At 37.5% G+C, this 20,408-nt stretch overlaps 1 long non-coding RNA gene across 8 annotated transcripts in view; it reads left to right on the forward strand.

Annotated features, from left to right (window-relative positions):
• Positions 1 to 20,408, forward strand: part of LOC106970638 (uncharacterized) — a 99,718-nt gene that overhangs the window by 58,194 nt on the left and 21,116 nt on the right. Inside the window, exons 1-2 of one of the 8 annotated variants that reach the window (XR_008296698.1) lie at positions 14,200 to 14,431; positions 14,520 to 14,592. The exons of 6 other annotated variants lie outside the window; for them this stretch is intronic. This is a non-coding gene — a long non-coding RNA (uncharacterized LOC106970638). Of the gene's footprint in view, positions 1 to 14,199; positions 14,593 to 20,408 lie in introns of those variants that run through there. One more of the 8 variants, XR_008296696.1, reaches the window with a different exon arrangement.

A 20,408-nucleotide genomic window follows, 5' to 3' on the forward strand; every position in this document is an offset into this window, starting at 1 on the left:
CAAGAAGAATTTGAATTAAAGAAAAAAAAAGAGTCCTGTTATGACAAAGTAGTGGGGAAAAACATACTATGGGAATATTTAAGTATTCCATACAAAAGATGGCTCCTGGATGTTTAATATCATCTGTGACTATAAGGGTTAGTATGTTAGTATATGCGGGTGGAGATGTGTCTTTTGGTAAACACCTCAGTGTGCTGTGCTATCGTGTTCAGTGGGCAGCATCGATTCTGATACTGAATTTTTTAGATAAACAAATGATTATTCCAGAAGCAATAATAAGAAACTCAACAAAATATACCTAAACTTGATGAAATCTAAATTTTAACAAGAACATAGATGTTTGTGATTATAATTGGATACTAAAATGAAAATATTTAATGAAAGCCTTAGCTTTACTTGAGGCCTTACAAGTGTGTGCAAACTACTCCCGTGTTTTAAAATGAGGTATGAGAGTACTATACATATGGGACTTGCAAAGGAGATGGTCAAAAGCTAGGTTTGTGTAGGCCTTCACCCACGTTGAAGGCATAAAAGGGCAGGCATGGAGATCAGAAGAGTGTTTATTATGGGAAGAGCTGTCAGAAAACGGAGTGCGCTACCCTCTGCCTGCCTCTTTATTATGCTCAGGAAAATAGGCATCAAAATAACCACTCAGAAAGCTTGGCACATGTCCCTTGCTACTTGGAAGGCATAGTGGACAGTGTCTCAGGCCAAACTAATTAAAGGGTAGGAAGCTGGCTGTGGTTGGCTGGCTGCCTTGATGGTGGAACTGAGAGAAACCAACACACTGGGGCAGTCTGTTCTTTTCTTCCCGAATTTCTTAGCGGCAAAGAATGTGTGATGGTTTCTCACAGACTACATGAGGGAAAAGAGATACAGAGCAGAGCAGGTGGGGTAGCTCGATTTTTTCTCCAACAATATTCTTTCAGAGGAGAGAAGCTGGAGGTGAACCCTGGATGTCCAGGGACTGAGGTATGCTGTCAACCAGAAGCGGTACTTTGCTCTACACCACAGGAACTTTGGAGAAGCGTTCCCCAGCAATAGGCTTCTCTCCAAAGAACCTTGAAAAGCATTCCAAAAACAGAACTAGAGCTTTAAACACCTGCCAAGCCTGGAGAATGTCATCTCCAGTTCTTTATGACAGTGTATGATGAATAAAATCTTTCCTGCTACCTCATCTTCCCAAACCCACCAGCTCCACCTTGGGAGAAGTCAGAAGCCATGGATTTGCAAGCTGGAGGAAGAGAGGTAGAAGCATAAAACAAACAGAAATAAGGCTGATATTCCTTTGAGCAGGTTTGATCTAGGGAGCAGAAGATTTGGTATAGTATAGCTGGAAGTTTTTACAAGCCCACGGGACTGGTCATTTTATTATTAGAACTGTGATTTAGGGGGCTAATGTTACCAGAGGTTACTCTGAAGGTGACCAAAAAAGGCAACGGTGCCTGCCCTAAAGTTCATCTTTTAAAGCGAGGGAAGAACCAAGCCTGCAGAATGGGTTTGGATGGATAGCTATTTCCTGGTTGCACATTTGATTTGTTCTTGTTACTGAACAATGTGATTAGTTGTTTACCTCTCCCCAAAGCCTTCTAGGTTCCAGACTGAGGCCATTTGGCTCCCATTGTTAACTTCATCATAGCCCCAAAATAAAATGGACCCTTCATCCCAACATACCTCAGTAGTTCAGGATCCATTTACCTCATTGCTCACCCCTCTAACCTTATACTTTGAGCCTTGTTTTAATAGCCATCATTTTGTATCCTTCCTTGGGACCAAGCTTCCATCTTCTCTTCCAACTCTGAGTTCAGTTTTTGATTTGCACCTGACATCCTCCAGCTGTTCCTCCTGTGGCCTGAGCTCCAGTCCCCTGTTTGGAGTACCACCACACATTGACAGTCCACCTGCCAGCCAGCCCTCCTTGTTTGCAGACACTTAGGCTGTGCAAAGTTTACCTACTGGGCTATCCTACTCACTCATTCACAGAGCTCCCCGAAACAGAATTCCTACCCAGACTTTTCCCTGCCTCTGGCTCTTTGTTTCATGTCACTGCTAAAACAGACTCCTTTTGCCTATGTTGAGCCTCCTGATACTCTTTCCTTACTACTGAGAAAAACCTCAGTTACTGTCCCATGCCAATGGGCCTACCTCATTTCCTGTCCCAAGAACTCCTTACAGATCAGGCCTAAGCCCTTTCAGTCTTCTGGACTTTGGTTAAGACCATGGAGAGCATATTCCTCAATTTAAAAATGTTTATTTAATTGTCTAGTCTGGGTGTTTTAGAGTAACAAAGAAACATATCCCTGAGTACCCTCATGTGAGGAAGACCCATTTATACAATGCTTAAACTGATGAAAAGAAAGTTTAATGTTTTTTTTTAAAATCCACTTCTTTATTAATTGCTCTTACACTTTTGTATTCCTTTCTCACCCAACCCTCCTGAATGACAGTTCTAGCAGGGAAGATGCCTTTTGTAATCCCAAGTCAATTTACCAGGCCACCAGGATAGTAAGCCTCTTCCAAAGCCATGAGCACATCAGGCAGCAATGCCACCTTGTAGAACAGGTATATCAAGATATCTAGGTTTTATTGTGTACTTTCATTTGTGGAAACCTGTATTCATGATTTATAACCTACACCAGCTTGATCAGCAGGAAAAGCAATACAGCTGTAACGCTGAGGATGTTGTCAAGAATGTAGGCTTGGATTTATGCATTTATATAAAGCAAACTCCCTTTCTTTCCTTGTCCCCTCTTTCTGATCCACCCAGATTCCCATTCAGTACCACCTTTGTGGCAGTTGCATGGTGAAGTCTACCCTTGCATCATATCCCACACCCGTCGCTATGATGTCTTTTTAATAAAAAGTGCTAGAACAATATTAATTTTTTTAATATTTTATCCTTTTTTAATTGCTATAATTTCATTTAATTCTTACAGTTTACACTCAAATTTAAAGTGGGCATAGGGACCAAATAGTGCCATTTTATAAGGGCATGAGTGACACCAAAAAATTACGAAATTTGAACAAACTTAGTTGGTAAATTGGGTAAGCCCCTGTTCTCCCAACTCCCAGCCCAGCATTCTTTCCATTATGCCAGCCCTTATCCTTATGACTTCTATTCTATTCTTTTAATTGAGGTATAATTGACATATATGTTTCAAGTATACAACATGACAATTCCATATTTGTGTATATCGATAACTACCATCAGTCTGGTTAGTATTCTTCACCAAACATAGTTACAAAACATTTTTTTTTCTTGTGATGAGAACTTTTAAGAATTAGAACAATATTAATTCTAAAGATTAGGTTTGGTTGCAAGTGATAGGAAAGCAAAACAAAACAAAAAATAGTGGTTTAAACAAGACAGAATTGGATAATTTCTTTGCTATCCTCAATACCTGGCTTTTCAAGATGACTACTCAAGTTCCAGTCATGGAACTTGATTTCCTAGAAATCATACAGCACACTTTTGCTAAATTCCATTGGCCAGAATTTAATGACGTGACCCTAGTTAGTTTCAAGGGAGGCTAGAAAGTATAAGCTTTATTATATGTGGTCACAAGCTTTGATAAATTTGTAGGTTCTATCACTGAGGAAGAAAAGGAGAGAGGATATTGAGGTGATAGCTAGCAATGCCTACCACAGCTTTGCATTTTATTGGCAGAGGTCTGTTTTCTTTAGATTATCTTTTTATTTGTATCTACTTATTTCTGGAATGCTGTGAGATTTTTAGGGCTTTTATTTTGTACCTGTGAACTGAGTACCATAAATGTCACTAATGGTAAAATTATTTTTAAATTTTATCTTTGCCGTAATTAATCTTTAACGTGACATCTTGCTTGGGTTTTAATTAAGAAGGTCCTGCATAAACATTTTCTTTGACTTGCTTATCATACAAATCATGGTATTGAATACTCAGATATATTGATTAATAAAATAAAGTATATTATGCCACCAGTTAGACCAGTCCCTCCTTGTTACTCATTTGGACTCTTAATAATAATCAGTCTCAAACTCTTCCTCTTTTTTTTAAATTATTTTTTTAATGTTTATTTATTTTTGAGAGAGAGAAAGAGACAGAGCACAAGCGGGGGAGGGGCGGAGAGAGAGGGAGACAGAATCCAAAGCAGGCTCCAGGCTCTGAGCTGACAGAGCGGGACACAGGGCTCAAACCCATGAACTGCAAGATCATGACCTGAGCTGAAGTCGGGCGCTTAACCGACTGAGCCACCCAGGCACCCCACAAACTCTTCCTCCTAAATCTATTGAAAATTTCACTGCTGAAATAATTTCTCTGGAGTATAGCTATGATAATGTCACTTCCCCATGTAAACACCTTAATAAATCCCCATTTCCTATAGAATAAATCCAAAGTTTTTAGCCTAGAATTTACCACTTCTCCCAATATTATACAAACCGTAATCTTTAGGTTTGTCTTTCATTATATCCATTGTAACATTCATCCTTAGTGGAAATACTCCCTATATCCCCATAAATGCCTGACACTTTTGCTCCTCTCTAACTTTGCTTCTGAAGTTTTGAATTAAGTACCTCCCTATACCTCTCCTGCCCCTTTTCTCCCCTACATCTCTTCTTCTTCTATATATTTTATCATTCTTCAAGGACATATGAAATGCCACCTCTCCATGAAGCCCTGGCACTGATATATTTTTTTAACATTACTACAGGTCAAGTTTTAAGGAATTTATGCATCTCTTATCTCTTATTTTATTAAATAAATTTTATTTAATTTTACTCTTTTTTAGTTTATTTATTTTTTGAGAAAGAGATAGAGCAGGGGAGGGGCAGAGAGAGAGGGAGAGAAAGAATCACAAGCAGGCTTCACACTGTCAGCACAGAGCCCGATGTATGGCTTGAACTCAGAAACCATGGAATCATGACCTGAGCTGAAATCAAGAGTCAGAGACTTAACTGAGTGAGCCACCCAGGTGCCCCCAAATAAATTTTATTTAATTTTAATTCACCCCATAAGACTTTGAAGATAAGGTATATACAATAAGTGTTTATTGAATGAATGAATAACATAATGTTTTGACTTCATGAGTCAGGGCTCCTTGGAAATAACCTCATGAGAGATGAAGCAAACTTGGGCTCTAATATTTTACATCTAGTTTAAATCTAGTACCAGTTAATAGTAAGTGAATGACATTACTCCTTGGGACCAAATGAACAATTCATAAGCTAACTCAGAATCAGTGTAACATTTTTTTTGAAAGAAAAACAATAGCAACAAAAACACATTACTAACCCCACATATTTTGTTCTCCTAAGTGGTGGTGTATCTTTATTAATCATACCATTCCTTGAGGATGATAGTTTAAACTTATAGGCAAATATTTTCTCAACAGTTTTTAAAACAGCAAAAAGTGGGTACCATAAATTTGGAGCAATTTGATTAACCTTAAATTTGGGCAGCACTCAGAACAGATAATTGAACTGGTAATGTATGAGTATTTATAATAGAATGTGGTGTCCATCAGAAGCCATAAAATACAAATTACAACAAATTAGATTTCCTACCTTCTTTTGACAGGTTTATCATAATGGAAAATCAGGAAGCATTATGTACCAAGGATATCTTGTTTTCTTTTTTTAGTTATTGAATAGTGTTCTTTATGTAATATAGAAATTATACTCTAATAGCAGTAAGAGAAACAAACATTAACCCCATCTGGTCATCTAATGATCGTCTCTCTTTATTCTTCCAAAATCCCTCCAGTTCTTTAATTCATTTATTCACCAAACATTTGTTGAATATCTTCTTTGTATTTCATATAGAATATTTGAATTTTTCATAGTTCATTTGACTTTCCAGATATCCATGTGGAGAAGAGGGTGAAATATAAATTTAGGGATAATATGATATGCCAGATCAATTCCCAATCTATCAAATCATACCTAAAGAATGTGGATTACTGATTTGGTATCAGCCTAAAAGGATGCTAAAATTTCTATTTTCGGGCCTATTCGTAGTCAATATATTCATAATGGTCTTTACTATTGAAAGAAGTAATGCTTATCAAATGTGCAGATGTGCAGTTAAGACAGAATTGGTGGTGGTATCACAGATGATAAAAACTAGAATTTAATTCTGCTCCCATTTTCATGTCATAAGCCCCAGGATTTGTGTCTACATCATTGATAGTAATGATATTGATGGAAGTTAATGCTTTGAAAAGAGAGCTGTTATGTATCAGCCATGGTGCTAAATTTTACCAATTATATTTAATCCTCACCAAAAATTTTAGAATGAGACAGTCGTTTTATAGATGAGGAAACAAAGGTTCAAATTGGCTGGGTAACAAGGCCCCCAGCTCAGTGAGGATTAAAATCAGGATCCCAAGCTTGATCTTCTGACCATAGAGCCTGTCTTGCTTTTATTTCAAATTCTTTGTATTTACGTATAACTAGGAAGTTCTTTTTTTCAGTATTTGCCCCATCCTCAACTCATTCTGAAGGATTTCTGCTATGTCTACACTATATTTACAGACCTGTAAAATTAGAAACAAAGGATAGATTCACCACAGAACTTTCTGTGAGACACACAGATCACTTTAGTTACCTCTCCCTTCTTTCTCTTTCCAGGAATGCTTTTGTAATCTTATTCCTACTTTTTCCTACTCTCCTCAGTCCATCATGGGAGACAATAGGGTTAGGCTAGTTTTTGATTATTTACTTTTTTAAAAATACTAAATTTGTTAAAGCAGTTTTGGATTCGCAGCCAAATTGAGTAGGCGGTACAGATATTTCCCATATGTCTTCTGTCCCCACAAATGCATAGCTTCTCTCGTAATCAACATCCTGCACCAGAATGCATGTACATTTGTAACAGTTGATGAACCTACACTAACATATCATAATCACCCAAAGTCCATAGTTTACAATGGACTTCAGTCTTTGTGTCATATAATCGGTGGGTTTGTACAAAGGTATAAATGACATGTATCCATGACATTTATCCATCATTATGGTACCATATAGAATGTACGTTTACCTCCTGAAAAATCCTGTCTGTTCACCCCCAACCCTAAATTCTTTGCAACAACTGATCTTTTTACTGTTTCCATATTTCACCTTTTCCAGAATGTCAGATAGTGGGAATCATACGGTATGTAGCCTTTTCAGATTGGCTTCTTTTACCTAGTAATATGCATTTAAAGTTCCTCTGTATCTTTTTGGCTTGATGGCTCATTTTTTTGTGTGCTGAAATGATATTCATTGTCTGGATGTACTGCAGTTTATCCATTCATCTACTGAAGGACATCTTGGTTGCTTCCAACTTTTGGTAATTATAAATAAAGCTGCTATAAACTTTGTGGGCAGGCTATTGTGTATACATGTTTTCAGTTCATTTGGGTACATACCAAGGAACATGATTTCTGGATTGTATGGTAAGGACATGCTTAGTTTTGTAAGAAAGCACCAAACAGTCTTCCAAAGTGGCTGTCCCATTTTGCATTTCCACCAGCAATGAATGAGACTTAATGTTGTTTCACATCCTCACCAGCATTTCATATTGTCAGTATTCAGGAATACGTGAGTAGTGGGACTATTTACTCTTTCAAAGATTGATGACCTTATTGCCAATGCCTGGTACCTAATTCCTTGGCTATTATAAATTCTAAAATGGCTTGGTTCCAAGCCATTTTGGCCACAATCAGTGTCTCTTCATCAACCCCCTGCAGTTTTCACAACCAAGTTTAGACTAGCGGTTTTCTTTATCACTTTCTCTAAAGTCTGAAAAAATGATACTGTCTAGAAGATAAGGTAAATATTTGCGGATGCACTGATTTTTAGCAGAATATAGCTTTAGAAAATGTCTGGACAATTTAGATTTCCCATTATGTGTATCTTTTGTTTCTGGGAAAGCCTTGTGATTTGCCTTTGGCAGCACTGCCACACCTTTTACCTGACTGAACAGCCCACAACTATAGAACCATGACATTGTCATTCATTTTATCCTCATCAAACTGTGGTCCCTACACATCCAAAGTTTGTTTAGAAGACATCCAAAGTTTGTTCCAACATCAAGATTCTATCATTTTTGTTTTGTGCAATTAATTGCACAAAACCAATTAATTGTAGATACTCTATATGTCGAGTAGGATGTCCTGAATGCATAATGTTGACATTTATTTATTTGTAATTTTTTCTCAAATAAGAATAGTCATTTTTAATTGTATAATTATGGTGGAACAGAGAAGAGGTAATTGCATCTTAGCTTGTTAAATATTTTAAACAGAGCATGAATATCTATTAATAGCAGCTACTCATGTAAATATTTAATTGAATTTTCCTAAATGAATTCCTCAGAGAATCACAAAGCAGCTGCTACTACATTAATTGAGATAAGAGTCAGATTCATAATGCCAGAAAGGAACTCAAGATTTAACCCCAACCTTCCTTGACTAAACACAAAGTCTTAGTTCTGTATCATTTCTCTAGTTCTTAGAGCTAGAAAGTTCAGGTTAGGTGTTACTATTGATCAGATCCTTTTTTCTATGCAATTCAGATAGCTCTAATTCAATCAATACAAGGAACAAAATCTCTGGAAAACTCAGAATTATTTTTGATATTTGAAAAATGATGGCTTGGCATCACGTGAGTCCATAGACATACACAGAACTAGTTTCCAAAGCAACTGTAACAAAGTTGCCCTTGTAAATTCAACTATGTGAATTATTTATTTCTCAGAGATTTTTCAGTAAGGATAATAAAAACAAGTACACAGTAGCTATCCCATATTTAAAGCAGCTGCCATTTAGGAGGAAAATCTTGTTGTATTTAGAAAATATGATATTTTGAACTGCTACAATTGTGCATTATTTGTCCCATTTACCTTTTCCTAATGGTATGGAAAAAAAATGTATAAGAGGAGAAATGAATGTTGAGCTTTTTATGTCATATGTAGGTTAAATAGGCACATTTTTCTCAACAGCGATGAAAAGCTAATGGATAATATCTAAGTGCCATTCTACCAGCAAGACCCTAGCTATTTGAGTAGAGAGGTATCCCTCCCTCTATGAAATGAGGTCATTTTTCTATTCTTTCTGCTGATGAGTGAGCAGTGGTTCAGTAGGTAATAGATAGGAGAGAGAGAGAGGTGATTCCACCAGCTGGAGTGAAAAAGACCCAAATTTCATATGCATTTAAGCAATCTTTGATAGCCATCCACTATCACTGAGGGATGAGATTTTTCTGTCATCCTTCCGTAAGGAAGTTTTCTTCATACCTGCACTTTAAACCTGTTTTCTCCATATGCAAAGGTGAATGGTAGTGTTGAGTATTTAGCATGTCCTATATTAGCACCCCTGAGGCATAGCTTCAGAATGTTACTCTTACAGGTTTACAGCATGGAGGGTATTTAGCTCAGTTTTCTGACCTGGACATACAGCCTGATGCCATGTTTTCCTAGGTTGCTAGGGCTCTCCCTCAGCTTGTATTTTATGGCTTCTGTTGGACACCACATTCTATTCTAAGTACTCACAAGTTATCAGCTCAATTATCTGTTCTGAATGCTGTCCAAATTTCATATTAATCAAATTGGTCCAAACTTACAATATGCACTTTTTTCTTTTTTGACTGCTGAGGCAAGAAAAGCATTCATGGATACATAGCATAGCTGCTCATTAACATCTCCTATATATTGTCCTTAAGAATGTAGTTGAATTAAACAAAACCAAAACTATCTGTTTTGGACCCATTTATTGGAAACATGGGCAAATTATTAGAAGTGATTCCAGTATTTTGTAACTGTTCTTTTAAAATTACATTAAAGATGTGAAACACTTGGCTTTATTCATTTATGGAGGTTTGAACTACTTTTTTTTCCCCCTCAGGTGACGCTCAGTTTATAATTAATTTTCTAAACTGTATTTATTGGCATTTAGCAATTACCTAATCAGTTCATGACCATTGGGGTATCAGTTTCCCTAATCTGATGAGAAATAATTGCTCTTAAAATAGAGTCCACTGATAGCCACATTGCACTGAAATTATATGATTTTGACAATTAAAAAGCAGTAAATGGGCTGCCATTTTACTACTGGACTATCAGTGCAAAAATTAAGAACTTCCTGGCTTTCAATAGCTTATAGGTTCTTGTTCTCCTCAAGTTTGGGGACTGAGTAGGTGCCAAAGGCACGCTTCACCCGCTAAATATTTTTGAGTTGGGAGAGAATAGGGAGTCATGTAATGGCAAATAATAACCATAGTTGTTATGAATATGGCAATATGAGGTACCCAGATGTAAATAAGGCCTTGTTTATTTGTTTTTATTTTCACTTATTTTATGTTTTAAAATTTTATTGAATAATAATTGCATACAATATTGTATTTCAGATGTACAACACAGTTATTCAATATTTATATATGTTACAAAATGGTCACCACAGTAAGTCTAGGAAAGTTCTGTTTATTCACTTGAGCTACAGATTTCCTCATTTTTATGTCCACACCCACGTGGGTGTATTTATAGTTAACTCATTCATACATTTGAAGAGTCTTGATGTATATCAGAATTGCGGTAGACAGGCAGTGGTGAGACCCAGTTGCCCTAAGATTTGCAATGAAGTAAAAATGTTAAGCTCCACAAATGTGTAGGAAGTGGAAAAAAGAGGTAAGCAGAAAGGTTTAACTTAGGAAGAAACATTTGAGCTGGTGAAGAAGAAAGAGAGGAGAGTATTCCAGCCCAGTGGTAAAACCAAGTGATATACACAGATGATGTGGTTGGGAGCACACCGTATGTATGAATGGTTGGTAAGTTTGGGGACACAAGGAGAGAGAGAGGGGAAGAAGATGAAGTTGGAGGGGTAGTCTGTAGAAGAGGACTCAGCGAGCTAGGAATGGTGTTTGGATTTCTCATTTGGGCCCTAGGGAGAACCTGAATTTTTTAACACTGAGGATTAACATGATTAAATTTATTCCTTTGAACAAAAGTAGACTGCAAAGAGGAGAAAGTGGATGAAAAGGGACCAATAATCAGGCTACTTATTTTTGTTTCTTATGTGATGCAATGTACAGACTCAGTGAATGTTTAAGGAAAGAATAAATTTCCACTCGTAAATTTAAACTGTCGATGTGGAACTGAGAAGTGAGATGAAGGTATATACAGGTGGCCTGGAGTATCATTTGGGTGAGGTGCCCAGGAAAAGGAAGAAAACATAGGGTAGGTCTCCAGAAAACACCAATATTTAGGGGTAGGTAAAAGACAAGAAACGAGCAAATGTCTAGTGGAATGGGAAAAAGCATGGAGAGTGCAGTGTCCATGATCCTGGTGGAAGTAAATTTGAAGAAGGATAGAAAAAATGAGCAAAATAAAATGGTGTGCAAGGTGAATGTTGGTTTTCCTTTGAAGGCCATTGCTGGCCATCATGACAGCAGCTTCAGAGTGACAGCAAGGAGGAACCAACCTATGGTGAAGAGGATAGGAATACATGGTGAGGGTAGTCATGGAGGAAGGAAAAGGATGGGATTGTAGCTGAAGCAGAAGATAGTGCTAAGCTTTTTTTTAGTACAGGTGGAGCTGAACTTGTTTATAAACTACAGACAATAAAGAATTGAAGAAGAAAGGGAGAGGCAGGGAGGATACTGATAGATGAAATTCTGAAGAAGTCCCCAAGCAGTAGGATACCACTGTATTGGCTGAAAGATGTTTTTATGAGAAGAACCTTAGAGCTTAAAAAATATTTAAAATGGGAGAGGCGTAGGGTTTGAGCTGGTAATTTATTCATACATCTGCCACAAAGAAATTAATCTAATTGAATCCCTAATCCTGTTAGGAAGGGGTAAAACCCTCCGTTTGAAAGAATAACTTTTCTTATTAACTATTCACAGAGTTATAGATTTTTTTTTTTATTTTTTTATCTGAAAGGGAATTAGAAGATCCCCTAAAATTCCTATCGGGTCAGTAAAGTTGCTGAAAATGGAGGAAAATCATGACTTCGCGGCCTCTTTTTCTGGATCCTGCTTCTAGTGGTTGGAGCGGTTAATGGAGGGAGAGAAGTTCTCCTTTCTGCTTTCTGCTGAGGCTCCCCTCGCTGCAGGGAGGTCCAGATGGTAGGTGGGAGGGAATGGGCACTAAGATCAGTCTGGATTCTGCTGGTGCGTGCACTGAGGATTTATGTTCACTGTTTTGGATTGGTGGTTGATCTGTGATGAGAGTGAAGCAAGAATCCTTTAGACCTTATAGCAGATAATCAAAAGCATTTTAAAAGTTTAACTGGAATAAGAAAATATGAAGTTATAAAACCTATAATATAGAAGCTTTCATCTATAATATAGATGCCAATACAAAGTGATGACACCCTAGCAACACTGCTTGCACAATGGAAGCTGTATTTGATGGGAATGTCATAAATGCTCAATATTTCTAAACTACGTATTAGAGAGTAATAAAAAATTAATTTCAATGTTACTTTATTAAAAAATGGATTTGCATTAAAAATGTGTAGTTTTTCTGTGGTTGAGTCTACTTTCTTGGTTGGTCTTTTTTTTTTTTTTTCTTTGTTCGTTTTGTTTCTTAAATTTCACTTCTGTGGGGAGATGGGTAAAATAGGTGATGGAGATTAAGGAGGGCAGTTGTTGTGATGAGCCCTGGATGATGTCTGGAATTGCTGAACTGCTTTGTACACCTGAAACTAATTTAACACTATATGTTAACTATACTGGAGTTAAAATAAAAATTTTAAAAAAGTAGAACAAAAAATGTACTTTTTATAATATAACTTTCAACTCTGAAAAATAATTGGTGTTTGAAATATTTCATGAACTACTTTTTAATTTGAGAAGGAAATAATTTTATTTTCTTTATTATAAAAATAATGCATACTCTAAAATATTAAAATATATGAACACAAAAAGAAGAAAGTTTTAAAAAATCATATAAAATACCACCACCTAGGGATAAATATTGTTCATATTTAGGAAAATATCTCCTCAGATATAGCCCTATAAAAGCCCCAATACACATACTCTTGTCAATTTTACTAAATAATTCTTTACTTTTTGATTGATGTCATAAAACATTTCAGAATTTAATTTCCAGGGCTTGGAGACTCTGGCTTCTAAACATCTTTTGTGTTTTGGCCTTTACTGCAACAAGGATAAACATACATTTGGCCTGTAAAGATATTTTTTTTAATTTTTTCAACATTTTATTTATTTTTGAGAGACAGAGCACGAGTGGGGAGGGGCAGAGAGAAAAGGAGACACAGAACCCAAAGCAGGCTCCTGGCTTTGAGTTGTCAGCACAGAGCCCAATGCGGGGCTCAAACTCAGAAACCCTGAGATCATGACCTGAGCCGAAGTCGGACACTTAACCAACTGAGCCACCCAGGCACCCCAAGATATTTTGTTTGTTCACTTTAGTAGGCAGTTTTCAATTAGGAGACCAGTTCAGAAGTTCTTTTGTGTCTATAAGTGATTTTTCACTGTTCTTTTCATATAAATCTTTATGATGCCTTTCTTTTCCTACTAGCTGTGGTTTTCCTCCATAAAATGAGGCAAAAGCACAGTACTTGATGATGGTATTTTTTTTCCATGCGTGGACTTACAAATTACTAAGAGAATATTTTATTCCATTAGGCTGAGAAGTCTTAGTAACAACTTGAAGACATGCTGTGAGGAGACTTAACTCAGAATGAAACTTAACAGAAGACCTTGGGGGAGGGGAAGGGGAAAAAAAGAGTTACAGAGAGGGAAGGAGGCAAACCTTGAGAGACTCTTAAAAACTGAGAATAAACTGAAAGTTGATGGAGGAGTGGGAGGGGGAAGTGGGTGATGGGCTTTGAGGAGGGCACCTGTTGGGATGAGCACTGGGTGTTGTATGGAAACCAATTTGACAATAAATTTCATACTAAAAAAAAAAAGAATGAATCTTTTTTTCATTTCAAGAAAGGGAATCTTTTTTTTTTTCTTTTTTCATAAGAAGAGAATGTAGGAGAAAAGGTCATGACCATGTCAACTACAGTTTATTCTCTGACAAAAGGAGGAATCCAAAGAAGGCATATGACAAAGGTGGGACAGTGCTCATAAATTCCTAGAGAGAGCTCAAAGCATCCTGTTTGCTGCAGTGTTTCAAAGAGAGCTAACCTGTTTTGGTGGGAGAGTTTAAAGGGGGAAAGGAAAATAACAGAGAGCACAGGGAGAAATAAATAGAGTGGTGGATGTGGGTGAGCCAGTACCTCCAATCCCCACGAACCCTGTTCCTTTCTCCACCCAGACCGGCCAAGCACCGAGCTCTGGTTTCTGCCCTTGCAGACAGTTGCTCCTTCACCTGGGTCCGCATGATTTATTCCATTTGTTCTTGTGCTTATGCTGTTTGGATTTGCTGACCAGTCTTGGATTCCTATGTTTCTTTTGGCCTTTCTTCTGCCTACCTAGGAAAGCAAGATTAAAGCTCTTACCAGTGAGTATCTGGATAAAAGACACCTGAAGGAGAGGAGACATCCTGAATGGCCAGGGGAGCATCATGTGTCCATCTCTTTTCCTTTCAGAACAAGTCTCCCGACATCTACCTCAAGCCAAATGAGCCCCAGGCAGTGACTCTGACCCCTCCTAGAAAACAAGGTAGCAATCTTGGTTGCAAACCTAGAATATAACTTCTGTCACTAGTTTTAGCATTTGGTATCACATGTTCTGTCAATATTTACCCATCTGTATTTTTCTTACTGCTGTTTAAAAGAGACTGTTGAAAGGTTTTTTTGAGTAGTCAGTCCTTCTTTATACTATAGTTTCAGTTAAATGGCACCTTTGAAGTGGTTTTTCTATGTGGATTCCAACAAAATTAAGACAACAAATAAAGTAATTCCTTTTCATTTTTTGATAGATGGGGAAAAAAAAGATATTTTTGCTTTTCCATAGAAAGTAAAATAGAAATTTAACCCCTTAAGCCTTTTGCAGAATAACTAAATTATGTTCTAAGCTTTACCACAGGTTTCATAGTCTCTAAGGATACATAGAATATAATCTTTATTCTGGGGTTGATTATTTCTTAATTTAAGGAATGATTAAACCTGCTTTATAGTCTACAACCTTTGCCATTCTCCTCCTTTTCTATAATCCCCCCCCACAATAATTTTGTTTCTAAATGTTACAAGGTAGTATTTTGCTTAAAAAGTGACTGAAAGTACATAAGACAGTATTAGCTATTGTTTATTCTAGTCACAGGGAACATTGTTATGTTATTCTTTATGCTTTTCTAAAAATTTCAAGTATTTCTAAAGAATTTTTACTGAAATCCTTTTTATTTTGATGTAATTTCCAATTTACCAAAATAATGCAAGAATAGTACAAAGAATTCCTACATACCCTTTGTTCATATTCTCAAAAATTAACATTTTATCACACTCCCTTTACAATTCAGTCTTTCTACGTGTACATGCTGTTTGTTTTTTTCCTGAACCATTTGAGAGTAACTTGCACATATGATATCCTTTACCCTTAAATACTTCAAGGACATTTCTTACCTAACAATACAATTTTCAATATCAGAAAATTGATATATTAGCATTGTATTGATACAACACTAGTTGCTAATCAACAGACTGTATTCAAGTTTTCTCCATCTGTCTCAATAATGTCCTTTGTAGGGAAAGGACTCAAGTATGATACCTGAATGTGTTTAGTGGTCAGGTCTCCTCACAGTCTGCTTTAATCTGGAAGCCTTTTTGTCTGTCCTTACCTGTCATGACCTGGACATTTTTCATAAGTATAGCTCAGCTGTTTTTGTTCAATGATCTTAAACTTAGGTTCTCAAATTTTTTGTTTTAAGATTTTAGGGGAAACATCCTTCCTGTTTCTCAGACTAACTTAAAACTGCATCTAATATTGCATCCATTTCCCCTCCACAGACCTAATTCTCCTCTATATCCTATATCTGTAAAAAGGGGTCATCATTTTACCAGCTTTTTAATCCAGAAACCTAAGCATTGCCCTCCTCCTTCTCATTCAGCTTCCCTGACAGAAGTGCTATAAAGAGATTTTTGTAGTTCTGCTCTCTTCTCCCCTGACCACTACCCCTGAGTTCCAGCCCTCCTGTCTTCTCACTTCCAGTAGCCTCCAGCTGGTCTCTACTGTGTCCACATCTTCCCCTCCCCATGATTAGTCCTTCCTCCCTAACACTCCCAAAGCAATTCTTTACATCTAAACCAGGAATCAGTGGTTGAGCATCCAACTCTTGATTTCGGCTCAGGTCATGATCTCACAGTTGGTAAGTTAGAGTGCTGAGTCAGGCTCTGCACTGACAGCAGGGAGTCTGCTTGAGATTCTCTCTCTCTCTCTCTCTCTCTCTCGCCCCTTCCCTGCTCGCTCGCTCTCTCTCTCACTCTTCGCTTTCTCCAAATAAATAAATAAAATTTTAAAGAAACAAATTTTTCAGTGTTTCCCTATTAGTAAAGATACTTAAAGGATTACACAGAGTCTGTGGGAGAAATTACAAATGCCTTTTTAGTGCACCAGAGCCTGCCTCTCTGTCTTTAATGCCCAGCTCTGCCTCTGTACCTCCCAAGCTGCAGTCATATTGAACTACTTGGAAACTCCCAAACAACTGTGCTGGTTTATGCCTTAGAGCCTTCACATATATCACTCCCTTAGCCTTAAATATGTTCCTCCCTCCCCAACTACACATTCTTTTTTAAAAAATTTTTTTTAATGTTTATTTATTTTCTGAGAGAGAGAGAGAGAGAAAGACAGAGAGTGCAAGCTGGGGAGGGGCAGAGAGCGAGGGAGACAGAATCCGAAGCAGGCTCCAGACTCTGAGCTGTCAGCACAGAGCCCAATGCGGGGTTCAGACTCATGAACCGTGAGATCATGACCTGAGCCAAAGTCGGACGCTTAACCAACTGAGCCACGCGGGCACCCCCCTTTTTTTTTAAATTTTTTTTCCCACGCATTCTTTTTTACTCAACGGATTGCTATTCTTCCATTAAGACTCAGCTCAAGTAGCACCTCTTCTGACAAGACTTTCCTACCCTCATCCCCCACCTCCAACAATGAGATTTTGTTCTTTTTACTATGAACTCTGAAAAGGAAAAACCTTTGCACCAATCCTAACAGCCAGAGAACACTTTCTGGTAAACTAAGCCATTCCTGAACCAAACTAACAGTCCAGAAGACAGAACTCAATGCGCCACCCTAAAGAGCAAAAAGGGCTCTTTTAGTTTATTCTCCCTGTTTGGTCCTGTCATAGTTAGCTTCGTCTCTGACTACTCCAAGGTGTTTACTTGTGTGACTGATTGAGTGAGGTTTCTTATGATGTTGTTACTACACTTACAAACAGAGGCTTTTCCTTCTGGGAATGGATTCCTGGCTGTCTGTTAAAAATTACATCGATGCTAATATATATGTAAATCACAGAAGTTGGCATTGTAAGAATAGTGAGTGGTAGCAGTGTTACTGCAGCAAAGGTTAATTCGACAGGAAAAAAGTTCCATGTGGTTATTATTGTCAGTATGTTCTGTAAAGTATGATAGTTGGTACATCTGGTTTATGGGCCTCTGACTAGGCTTTCTCTGCTCCAGGTCATTTTGTGCCTAACAGAATGCATGGAACTCAACCAATATTTGTGAAATAAATAGTAGCTTTGTCAACCCTAGATATAATCAGGCCTATAAATACATGGAGAAACTATTATTCAAGTTATCTGCTTCGAAGAAAAGTCTTAGCATTTAGCACTGTAGGTGTTAAAACTAATTTTGATTTGCTTCCACCCAGGTCTCTGAGACTGTGGTCAGAGCCTTGCCCTGAATCATGCTGTAGCTCATATTTTCTATAAACTGACTCCAGCCTGTGTTTAGTTTCTAATTTCCACTCCTGTAAACTAGAGTTTTTTCAAATCTGCCTTCACATGAAAATCATCTGAAATGCTTTGAAAAATAATGAAGGCTGGGACCCACCTCCAGAGGTTCATATTTAACTCTCCCAACACTGGAATGTTTGAAATTGGGCATTTGAATGTAAAGTGCCAGGTGAAAATCCTTGCTGGAAAAGAATGTATTTTATTTCTGTCTAGTGTCTGAACAAATGTTCTTTTCAATTTCACTTTTGTATATGTTTTATTTATTGTTTTCAGAATTTGCATGGGGCTACCATGCTAGTTATGAGTTGCATAATCATCTTTATATGACTATAAATGTTTCTATATTTCGCCTGTCGTTTCTTCAGAGAATAGCAGCGTAAAGACACTGGAAGGATTTAGTCATTTGAATTCCCACATAGGATTCCTGGGAAATCATCAATATAACTGATGACACTGAAGTTATCAATGCATAAATAAAGACTCGTCCTAAACTGCTACATTGTTTTGAGTGATGAAATGAAAGCTACTAATGGCATTTTCTGTTAGTTCCAGGAAAAGTGAAACAGCTAGGAACTCTAGTAGCTGAGTGGATAGAAAGTCTTTAACTGATGAATGATTGTTGAGTCGTCTGCTTCTTTAAGTGGCAACATGTCCAATCTTTCATGAAAAAATATGGCTTTCATTGATACAACAATAAATTAAAACCATTAAGCATTATTCTCAGCCATCATCTTGCATAGCAATTGCAAGCAAAGATAATTAAGTAACTGGCTGTTGCACTAATGTAAGGTTTAAGTGTCAATTTAAAACTTGAAATAAAAAAAAATACTCTTTTCATTAAATGTTGTTTTTCCACATTATGGTTGCTATTTGGCTTCTAAAATGATAGTCTAGGGGCACCTGGGTGGCTCATTTGGTTAAGCATCTGACTCCTTGATTTTGGCTTAGGTCATGATCTCACTGTCCTGGGATCAAGCCCCAGGATGGTGGTCCATGCTGAGCATGGAGCCTGCTTAGGATTCTCTCTCCCTCTCCCTCTGCCCCTGCCCCTTTCCTGCTTGCATGTTTTTTCTCTCTCTGCCTCTCTCTCTCTCTCAAAATAAAATAAAATAAAATAAAGGTCTAAATTCAGTCCATTTTGGTTGGGCATATAAAAAAAAGAAAGGCTAAACAAATTGAATTATGGTTATCTAGATTTAAAAAAAATCTATTATAATTAAGATACAGTGTTATATTAGTTTCGAGTGTACAATATATTTATTCAACTTTTCTAAATATTACTTTGTGCTCATCACAGTAAGTGTACACCCCCATCACCTGTTACACCCATTCCCCCCACCCACTTCCCCTATAGCAACCACCAATTTGTTCTCTGAGAGTCTGTCTCTTTTTACCTTTGTTTGTTTTGTTTCTTAAATTCCACATATGAGTGAAATGATGGTGTTTGTCTTTCTCTGACTGACATTTCACTTACCATTATACCTTCTAGGTGTTGTTGCAAATGGCAAGATGATTTTTAAAAGTTCTAGAAATTCAGCCCCGCTGATTATAAAATCTCACCGTGTTAAGCCCCTCTGGTTTTCAAAGCCAAATGTTGTGGGTATTTGTCTTCCCAATACAGGTCCCCTGTGCCTGGGGTGCCTATGTATCTACTCTTCTCCCTTCTCTGTGCTTGTGGTGGCCCTCCCTCTCCTGAACAATCTTGAGGTCAGCTTGATTCCAACCACTTGTCCATTCTTCCTGTGGTTTTTGATGTGTCCTCTTCTCTATGTTGAGCTGTGGAAAGTCTGTTCTGCCAGTTTCCAGGTCGTTCTCTGGGTTATTGACATTGATGTGGGTATTATCTAGGTGTATCTGTAGGACGAGGTAAGTTTGGGAACCTCCTCCTCCTCCACCATCTTCCCCCCAGCAATCTAGATTTTTAAAACTTTGACACCAGATTAATATATTAAAAAGTCAAATTAGGGTTATGAAGACGTTTTTAAAGTGACTCAAGCCCTGTACTTTGCAGGGAGAAGAGTGGGCGAGAGTGCTCAGAATAATGTATAATGGACCAAATTCAAGTCCCTTGTTCTAAAACATTAATTAAAAAAAAACCATTTTGGATATCAACTAACTCTTACAGAATATTATCAACATTTAAGTGTAAATGAGTTAGAAACATGTGCACTCTGTTTTCCTTAAAATGCAATTTTTAAAAGGCTGGTAAAAGTACAGAAGAGAACAAAGGAGCAGCCAGTCTCCAAGTGCCACCTGTACCCACACAAGAGCTGGCCCTGATTCTGCTTCTCAGATGGGCCCAAGCTTCTTGGCTAATGTTCTAGTGGAAGGACTGTTCCTATATATTCATCTCCAGCAAAAAGGTAAAGTACTAATCAGCTTGATCAGTGGTTGTAATACATGCACTATAGTGGTCCTCACTTAGCCATGGTTTTGGTTTTGTTTTCTGAGGTTTCAGTTACCCAAAGTCAGCCTCAGTCTTCTGAGGTTAGTAGCAGTAGCCTAACACTATGGCACAGTGCCTAAGTCATTTACCTCATTTCCTCTTATCACGTGGGCATTTTGTCACATCCCATCATGACAAGAA

Source organism: Acinonyx jubatus, chromosome A2 (genome assembly GCF_027475565.1).
Source record: "Acinonyx jubatus isolate Ajub_Pintada_27869175 chromosome A2, VMU_Ajub_asm_v1.0, whole genome shotgun sequence".
Lineage (NCBI taxonomy): Eukaryota > Metazoa > Chordata > Mammalia > Carnivora > Felidae > Acinonyx > Acinonyx jubatus.